Consider the following 10,254-nt stretch of genomic DNA (forward strand, 5'->3'; position numbering starts at 1 on the left):
GCCTACCTACATTGGGTGTGTATTGTACCATCAGCACGACTGCCAACCCAAATGACCCATTGTCCCCATCTTCATGGTGTGCTGCTGTTTACATCAGGACTTGCCTTCTAGTTTTTCCTTCTCCACCCACTCTTTCAAGTATTGCTTCCTTCTCTCGTAATTCCTTGCCTCCCCAGTGCCTCACCTCCAAAATTGGCAAAGAACGTGAAACAGACACCACTTACTATGACACCGTCTATCCCTCACATGTGACATATGTGATCATATTGGTACAGTCGTACACAAGCTGTATTTCACAAGAAAGTCCCACCTGGCTGTAAGTGCATTGATGGCTGCTAAAACTGCACTACCATGACGTCGATATACAACAAACACCAGACTGGCATTAAGTGCAGTACGTGCTTGGCGGTGCTATTGATTAGCATTTTGGTGCAGCAACACAGGGCAGGTAGGAGTGATGTTATCCACGTTCTCTATTCAGCCTGATTTAGTTGCCCCTGCCAGTGTCATTTTACACAACCTGCAATGTTCTACCTTCCTTTCAAAAACCACGTGCAAGATCTCCTATTCTCTCGTTCACTACATGTGAATTATTGCTGTTGCAGAAAGAAGTCAACGTGACCTTATTGTATGAAATTTGATGTAATTAAACTTTGTACTGGGTTGTGTTTCCGCTAGAGGCAGTAGTTTTAGAATTATTCAATTACAATGTTTTCCAGTCATACTTCAGCAATGGGGTACAATCAGTAAAAACAAACTATCAAAAGTCAACTCCCATGAAAGTAAAGAGAGGAATTCCACAAGGCTCAGTGCTTGGCCCTTTCCTGTTCATTGTTCACATCAATGACTTCTCAAATTATATGCCATGCAACAATGTACTGTATGCTGATGATATGACACCAATAACAGATGGAGAAAGTCTGCAAGATGTCATAGAATACAACTGAAATGAGCAGTGACTGGTGCAGAGCCAAACTTTTATCAATAAACAAATTGAAAACTGAAGAAATTTACTTCACCCTGAAACCACTTGAACAGAACACAAAAAATGTCAAGTAACTAGGTTTACATATAGATCAAAAACTTACATGGGACAGACACACAGCCAGCTGGGGTGGGCAAGCAGTTCTAGGCGCTACAGTCTGGAACCACGCGACTGCTGCCGTCGCAGGTTCGAATCCTGCCTCGGGTATGGATGTGTGTGATGCCCTTAGGTTAGCTAGGTTTAAGTAGTTCTAAATTCTAGGGGAGTGATGACCTCAGAAGTTAAGTCCCATAGTGCTCAGAGCCATCTGAACCATTTTTTGGGACAGACATACAAATTATGTGGCAAACTTGCTAGAACTCACTCTCTATTTCACAAGCTGAGACACGTTATCAGTAAAAATCTGCTAATCTCCACATAGTTTGCTTTTCTCCAATCACAGCTGCAATATGGGGTACTTCTTTGGGGTAACCCAGTGGGTTTTAGTACCATCTTCAAGTGGCAGAAGAAAGCTGTTAGGACTAGCACCGAGACAAAGTTGCAAAAATCATTTTAAAGAACTAAAGATAATAGCACTACATAGTATATACATTTAAAATTGTTTAATATATGCTAAATAGAACGTAAAGAACTTTAATTTAAGATCTGAAGTGCATGTTCATAATACCCAAAATAATAGTAACTTAGACCAACCATGCACAAGGCTGGCATTAACACAAAAGAGCCATAAACACCTTCGCTTGAAATTTTATAACAGTCTGTCAAAGGCTGTCAGTAAAATACAGATGAATAACTTTAAGCAAACAATAGAAGTGTGGCTCAAATGTACGCCATATTAATCACTTGATGAGTTTCTAAACAGTGACAGAAATGAGATATGCTACATGAAACAAAAAACTGCCATATGAATTATACCTACATGTTTGTGACAGTAATGTACCAACAAAGACTTTTTACAAGGATACGTAAGATGTACCATAAATATATCTTGATACTATTGTATATTTAACTGTTATGATGTATTATTATTATTATTATTACTGTGAGTGAATAATTGTTGTATTATCAGTATTACTTTAGCATGCGTATCTGCTTGCCCTGCACAGGCCCAATTATGTACAATAATAATTATTGTAATTTTTTAAAAAATGTATTGAACACACTGACGTTGCCAATTGTATGGAAAACATACTGAAAGGCAAATAAAGATTGTATTCTATTCTATTCAAGAATAGCGTACAAAAGTGACCTTCAAATGCAGCCCCACCCTCACACTCATCCCACACAGGTCCGGATTTCTTGTGTGTTGTTCGTAGCACTCCCCTATACCATTGTACAAAAATTTGCTACCGCACGAATTATTTTCCAAATTCTTTCTTGGTCCTCATTGACTCGCTGTATTACGCCATCAGCTTAATCGAGCACTTAAAAATTTGAAAACTGACTTTTGTGTAAATTTCAGCTAACAATTTTATGAATTTTCACAGCATAAAATAAACGATTACACCGTCGAACACGTCTGTCCTTCCGATTACGACTCTACTGTAAGGATCGAACTGTCAACGTATTGGTTTTGGCGTAACTTTTACAAGTCATTTTTCGTCCATCACGTTGAGGGGCACATTCAAATTAATAATGAAAATGAAATGACGTGTGGTGAGGGCACCGTGGTGGGTAGACCCGATTGCCTGCTGCGAGTCTTTTGAGATGACGCCACTTCGGCGACTTGCGCGTCGATGAGGATGAAATTATGATGATGAAGACGACACAGACACACAGTCTCTGAGCTGAGAAAATCTCCAACCCAGCCGGGAATCGATCCCGGGCTCCCTGGCATGACGCCGTCCACTCAGCTACGGTGGCGGACATATTAATAATGTTAACGAAACAGCCGACGATGCTGGTGGGGTAGTAGTCCAGTCAAGAAAGAGCAAAAAAGATCGAATAGCGGGAAAAGTTCGCGTCGGTGGGAAATTGTTGTACAGTGATAGGAGGGAGTGTCGCCTGCAGCACAGGAGAAATATCGACCGATGGGGGCTGAGTGTGAGGGTGGAGTTGCGTTTGAAGCTCACTTTTGTATACTACCGGCCATCAAAATTGCTACACCAAGAAGAAATGCAGATGATAAACCGGTATTCATTGGACAAATATATTATACTTGAACTGAGATGTGATTACATTTTCACGCAATTTGGGTGCATAGATCCTGAGAAATCAGTACCCAGAACAACCACCTCTGCCCGTAATAACGGCCTTGATACGCCTGGGCACTGAGTCAAACAGAGCTGGGATGGCGTGTACAGATACAGCTGCCCGTGCAGCTTCAACACGATACCACAGTTAACCGAGAGTAGTTCAAGTGTTCAAATGTGTGTGAAATCTTATGGGACTTAACTGCTAAGGTCATCAGTTCGTAAGCTTATCCTAAGAACAAACACACACAACCATGCCGGAGGGAGGACTCCAACCCCCGCCGGGACCAACTCATCGAGAGTAGTGAGTGGCGTATTGTGACGAGCCAGTTGCTCGGCCACCATTAACCATAAGTTTTCAATTGCTGAGAGATCTGGAAAATGTGCTGGCCACGGCAGCAGTCGAACACTTTCTGTATCCAGAAAGGCCCGTACAGGACCTGCAAATGCGGTCGTGCATTATCCTCCTGAAAAGTAGGGTTTCGCAGGGATCGAATGAAGGGTAGAGCCACGGGTCGTAACACATCTCAAATGTAACGTCCACTGTTCAAAGTGCCGTCAGTGCGAACAAGATGTGGCCGAGACGTGTAACCGATGGCACCCCATACCATTACGCCGGGTGATACGCCAGTATGGCGATGACGAATACACGCTTCCAATGTGAGTTCATTGAGATGACGCCGAACACAGATGCGACCATCGTGACGCTGTAAACAGAACCTGGATTCATACGAAAACGACGTTTTGCCATTCGTGCACTTAGCTTCGTCGTTGAGTACACCATCGCAGGCGCTCCTGTCTGTGATGCAACGTCAAGGGTAACCGCAGCCGCGGTCTCCGAGCTGATAGTCCGTGCTGCTGCAAACTTCGTCGAACTGTTCGTGCAGATGGTTGTTGTCTTGCAAACGTACCCATCTGTTGACTCGGGGATCGAGACGTGGCTGCACGATCCGTTACAGCCATGCGGATAAGATGCCTGTCATCTCGACTGCTAGTGATATGAGGCCGTTGGCATCCAACACGGCGTTCCGTGTTACCCTCCTGAACCCACCGATTCCATATTCTGCTAACAGTCATCGGATCTCGACGAACGCGAGGACAAATGTCGCGATGCGATAAACCGCAATCGCGATAGGCTACAATCCGACCTTTATCAAAGTCGGAAACGTGATGGTACGCAGTTCTCCTCATCACACGAGGCATCACAACAACGTTTCACCAGGCAACGCCGGTCAACTGCTGTTTGTGTTTGAGAAATCGGCTGGAAACTTTCTTCATGTCAGCACGTTGTAGGTGTCGCCGCCGGCGCCAACCTCGTGTGAATGCTCTGAAGAGCTAATCATCTGCATATCACAGCATCTTCTTCCTGTAGGTTAAATTTCGCATCTGTAGCGCGTCATCTTCGTGGTGTAGCAGCTTTAATGGGCAGTAATGTATATTGTTCTAGAACAGTTCTAAAGCTATGGCCTCTGGCGAAAAAGTATCCCAGCACAAAATTTAACTCTGTTTAATTTACTGCAAAATGTCCTGTGGATTATTTTTCTTCTTTTCTATTGCACTGATAGCGCGCACGTAACGAGCGAGAGGACGTGAAAATGTCGTACGCAGTTCTTGAAGGTCAGATACACGACAGCGGTGGAGCAGCTGATTCAAAATGGTTCAAATGGCTCTGAGCACATGGGACTTAACATCTGAGGTCATCAGTCCCCTAGAACTTAGAACTACATAAACCTAACTAACCTAAGGACATCACACACATCCATGCTCGAGGCAGGATTCGAACCTGCGACTGTAGCGGTCGCGCTGTTTCAGACTGTAGCGCCAGAACCGCTCGGCCACTCCGGCCGGCGGAGCAGCTGAATCATGATGTACAAGGATAGATCACGCAGCTGGTTTCTCGGTCAGAAGTAGGATTCGGATGCCGTTTGCCCGTGGAGAAGCAATCGTTATGCGTCGAGCAAGGAGCAGGAGCGTCTGACAGCGAGTATGGGGATCCAGCAGCGACGGCGCTGCTGCCCGCATTTGTATTTGTTACACTAACAAAATTAAAAGTCTAACCAATTCACATGGCAACAGCCTTGCCGCAGTGGATACACCGGTTCCCGTGAGATCACCGAAGTTAAGCGCTGTCGGGCGTGGCCGGCACTTGGATGGGTGACCATCCAGGCCGGCATGCGCTGTTGCCATTTCTCGGGGTTCACTCAGCCTCGTGAAGCCAATTGAGGAGCTACTCGACCGAACAGTAGCGCCTTCGGTCAAGAATACCATCATAACGACCGGGAGAGCGGTGTGCTGACCCCACACCCTGTAGTGGGACGCGAAATTGAAGCGTCACCCATCCACCAGTGTCAGCCCAGTTTGCAGGTGAATATAAGTTTAATTTAGTTTTGTTTATGTATTTTTGTAATATTTGTAATGGTTGTGAATTGTCTAAAGTTTTGTATTTATTTTTTATGTTTCATGTACGGAGAGGGCGGCTCAACGAACGGAGACAGCATCTTCGCTGCCGGGACCAGAGAGAAAATTGCTGGCCACTATACGTCGCGGGTCGACAGCCAAAGAGCAACAGAAGATCCTGAAACAGAGTTGTTGCGTCGTGCTTCTAAAAATTGAAAATTAAGAATTTGTAATGTTTCTACAACAATGACGTCATAGAAAGTTTAATCATGTTGTAAATGTGCAGTTCTGTCTTGTCAAGGCTCGGGTTCACGTCTATATGTAGGAAGATAATAAACTAGTGGATGCTACTAAAGTTGAAATACGTGTTCCGAGAATTTATTTATGAAGAATTATGTTACGTAATTTATTTGACAAGATTATTAATTTTTGACAACGTCCATCGCGAGTTTGAATCTCGAGAGTTTATCCAGTGTGGTTCTAATATTTATTAAAGCAGATCACTTGCATTAATATAATTTCTGAGGAGAAACAAACGACATCTAAATTGAAAAAAGTTTGCGCAAACCAATTGGCCTGAGTCACGAAATGCTGCGCATACGACTCAAATGATGATGTTTTAATTACAGTTTCGTTCAAGAACCATTCAGAGACAAATTTAAAAAAAGGATTTAAATAATTTTGAAGTGTTTTGTAACTGACGTAGGAGACGAAGTCTGCACATGGTCATATGTCAAAAGAAAATCATTCATACAAAACTTACGTCGTTACACTACAACCCCTCCTATCCGCATCCTCCTCTGAGGATGACACGGCGGTCGGATGGTCCCGGTAGGCCACTCGTGGCCTGAAGACGGACTGCTAAAAAAAATCCAATCCACATAAGTTGCAGCATCGGTTGTATTTCAATAATCTTTAATGTACACACACACTGAATTGACAAAAATCAAGCCATTGGGATTTGCTCTTATACAGGTGGCGGTAGTACAGCGAACACAAGGCGTAAAAGGGCAGTGCATTGGCGGAGCTTTCATTTCCACTCAGGTTACATCTACGTCATTACACAGCTGTTCACAATAAAGTACCTGGCAGAGGGTTGAATGATCGAGCTTCAAGCTCTCCGTCTGCCGTTCAACTCTCGAACGGCGCGCGGGAAAATCGAGCACTTAAATTTTTTTGTGCGAGCCCTGATTTACCCGATTTTATCGTAATGATCGTTTCCCACTATGTAGCTGGGTGCCGACAGAGTGTTTTTGCAATGGGAAGAGAAAACTGGTGGTTGGAATTTCATGAGAAGGTCCCACCTCAAAGAAAAACTCCTTTGTTTTTATGATTACCACTCCAATTCACGTATCATGTGTGTGGCACTACCTGCCCTATTTCGCCATAGTACAAAACGTGACGCCCTTTCACCTTTTCCGGTGTCATACGCCAGTCCCACCTGATGTGGATCCCACACCGCACAGCAATACTCCAGAATAGGACGGACAAGCGTGGTGTAAGCAGTCTCTTTAGTAGACCTGTTGCATCTCTCAAGTGTTCTGCCAATAAATCGCAGTGTTTGGTTTGCGCTACCCACATCATTGTCTATGTGATCGTTCCAATTTAGGTCATTTGTAATTGCAATCGCTAAGTATTTAGCTGAATTTTCAGCCTTACGATTTGTGTGACTGATTGTGTAATCGAAATTTAGCGGACTTCTTTTAGTACTCATGTGAATAACTTCAGACTTTTCATTATTCAAGGTCAATTGCCACTTTTCGTACCATACAGAAGATATCTAAATCATTTTGCATTTCATTTTGGTCATCTGATGACTTTACAAGACGGTAAATGACAGCATCATCTGCAAACAATCTAAGACGGCTACTCTGATTGTCTCTTATGTCGTTAATATAGATCAAGAACAGTAGACGGCCTGTAACACTTCCTTGGGGAACGCCGGATATTACTTCTGTTTTACTCCATGACTTTACGTCTATTACTACGAACTGTGACCTTTCTGACGGGAAATCACGAATCCAGTCGCACAACTGAGGCGGTATTCCACAGGCACGCAGTTTGGTTAGAAGACGCATGTGAGGAGCGGTATCGAAAGCCTTCTGGAAATCTAAAAATATGGAATCAATTTGACATCCCCTGTCGATAGCACTCATTACTTCATGACTATAAAGAGCAGGGTGTGTTTCACAACAACGATATTTTCTGAATCTGTGCTAACTATGTGTCAATAAATCGTTTTCTTCGAGGTAATTCACAATGTTCGAACACAGTATATCTCCCAAAGCCCTACTACAAATCGACGTTAGTTATACGGGCCTGTAATTCAGCGCATTACTCCTATTTCCCTTTTTCAGTATGGGTGTGACTGGAACAATTTTCCAGTCTTCAGCTACAGAGCTATCTACGAGTGGTTGTATATAACTGCTAAGTATGGAGCTATCGTATCAGCATACTCTGAAAGCAACGTGGCTGGTATGCGATCTGGATCAGAGGCCTTGCCTTTATTGAGTGATTTAAGGTGCTTTGCTACACCAAGGATATCTACTATCCAGAATGAGATTTTCACTCTGCAGCGGAGTGTGCGCTGATATGAAACTTCCTGGCAGATTAAAACTGTGTGCCCGACCGAGACTCGAACTCGGGACCTTTGCCTTTCGCGGGCAAGTGCTCTACCATCTGAGCTACCGAAGCACGACTCACGCCCGGTACTCACAGCTTTACTTCTGCCAGTAACTCGTCTCCTACCTTCCAAACTTTACAGAAGCTCTCCTGCGAACCTTGCAGAACTAGCACTCCTGAAAAAAAGGATATAGCGGAGACATGGCTTAGCCACAGCCTGGGGGATGTTTCCAGAATGAGATTTCACTCTGCAGCGGAGTGTGCGCTGATATGAAACTTCCTGGCAGATTAAAACTGTGTACCCGACCGAGACTCGAACTCGGGACCTTTGCCTTTCGCGGGGAAGTACTCTACCATCTGAGCTACCGAAGCACGACTCACGCCCGGTACTCACAGCTTTACTTCTGCCAGTGTCTCGTCTCCTACCTTCCTTAAGGAGAGCTTCTGTAAAGTTTGGAAGGTAGGAGACGAGATACTGGCAGAAGTAAAGCTGTGAGTACCGGGTGTGAGTCGTGCTTCGGTAGCTCAGATGGTAGAGCACTTGCCCGCGGAAGGCAAAGGTCCCGAGTTCGAGTCTCGGTCGGGCACACAGTTTTAATCTGCCAGGAAGTTTGATATCTACTATGTTTCTCATCTTGACCGTCGTTCTTGACTGGAATTCGGGAACATTTAATTCGTCTTCTTTGCTGAAGGAGTTTCTGAAATCTGTGTTTAATAGCTCTGATTTAGTGCCACTGTCATCGGTGACTTTACCAACATCAAAAGGCTTCGGAATGATTATGACCGCACGACGGAAATTAACACACTCTGAACGCTGAATGGCAGCTGCAACTAGACGCATGGGACATTCCGTTTTCAGGAAATCTTTGTTCAGGTACTCCCGCGTCCGCCGGCCGTCGTAATTTAATATCTTATTTATTGGTAATGTTGATTGTTGCCGACTTACGTGGTGGGCCTTAATAAAAATGATATTTCATTCAATTTTGATTTACAATTAAATGCTTTTGTGAAGTTCTCTTTTTTAACAATATTAATCATCAGTGGAATTAGACTCGCTGAATCTTAAAACATGAGCATGTAAGTTGAACAATGGATTAAACTTTTCATATTAATTTCCTCGGCTAGTCAGTTCACTTTAAAGCAAAAAATCTTTAGTTATTAATTACAATTGCGGCCCACACACGCGCGAGATTATTTTTCCTTGCCTCCGTTAACCATTGCACTGTAGTCGGAGTCCTGGCTCTGGCTCTCGGCTGTAGTACTGAAAATAAGAACCTTAAAGCTACGTATTTTCTGCAGCGTCCGGCGGCTGTGGAGAAGAATGTACATAATGTTAATAGCGGGCGAGGTTTTCGCTTCCACTAATTTTTATAAGTTAATATCGCCATATAATGGCGTCGTTGGCTGCATCGGCCGGTGTGATTGTTGCACTCCAAATTAGCCAAATGCAGGTTATTTCAAGGATGGCGGGCATGAAATCGGGATCACCTCTTACCAATTAAAAGTGAACAATAATATTAAATCAATATAGTATCTGCATAATTAGCAAATGCTCACATTTGCCAACACTCGCAAGATGTCCGTCTACACGCAATCAAGACAAGAGAAGAAGTGAAGACTAGTAAAAAACTAACAAAAGAGCGTATCTTGTCGTCTCTTTAGATCATTTTGTTATATTTCTTTGCCCTCGAAACTTACATAGAGAAATTATTATAATACGGATACATGAGAAAAATGTATATTATTCAATTTTTAAATGTCTCTTCTTTATAAATACCGTTTTTTGTGTTTTCTTATTATTTCACTCGGGAAGCCATAGTACCCACATATTTCGCGATGAAAATGGCATTCTGGTAAAAGATGAACGGAGAGTCCATCTGCATTTGAGGCATCAGCCATTGCTGCAACGTGTCCAAGTAGGAATATCCAGTGACAGTGTTCTCAGCGAAGAAGAATGGCCCGTACAGTTTTTGACGTGACAGGGCACAAAAAAACATTTTCGTTTGGTGTATCATGCTCAAATTCAGTGAATTCGGGTGGATGCTGTGTACGCCAGAT

The 10,254-nt window shown here is 43.5% G+C and overlaps 1 pseudogene; it reads left to right on the forward strand.

The window, feature by feature from the left end:
• Nucleotides 1-5,245: 5,245 nt before the first annotated feature.
• On the forward strand, nt 5,246-5,363 carry LOC126109006 (5S ribosomal RNA; annotated as a pseudogene).
• The last annotated feature ends 4,891 nt before the right edge of the window (nt 5,364-10,254 follow it).

This window comes from Schistocerca cancellata, chromosome 11 (genome assembly GCF_023864275.1).
Source record: "Schistocerca cancellata isolate TAMUIC-IGC-003103 chromosome 11, iqSchCanc2.1, whole genome shotgun sequence".
NCBI lineage: Eukaryota > Metazoa > Arthropoda > Insecta > Orthoptera > Acrididae > Schistocerca > Schistocerca cancellata.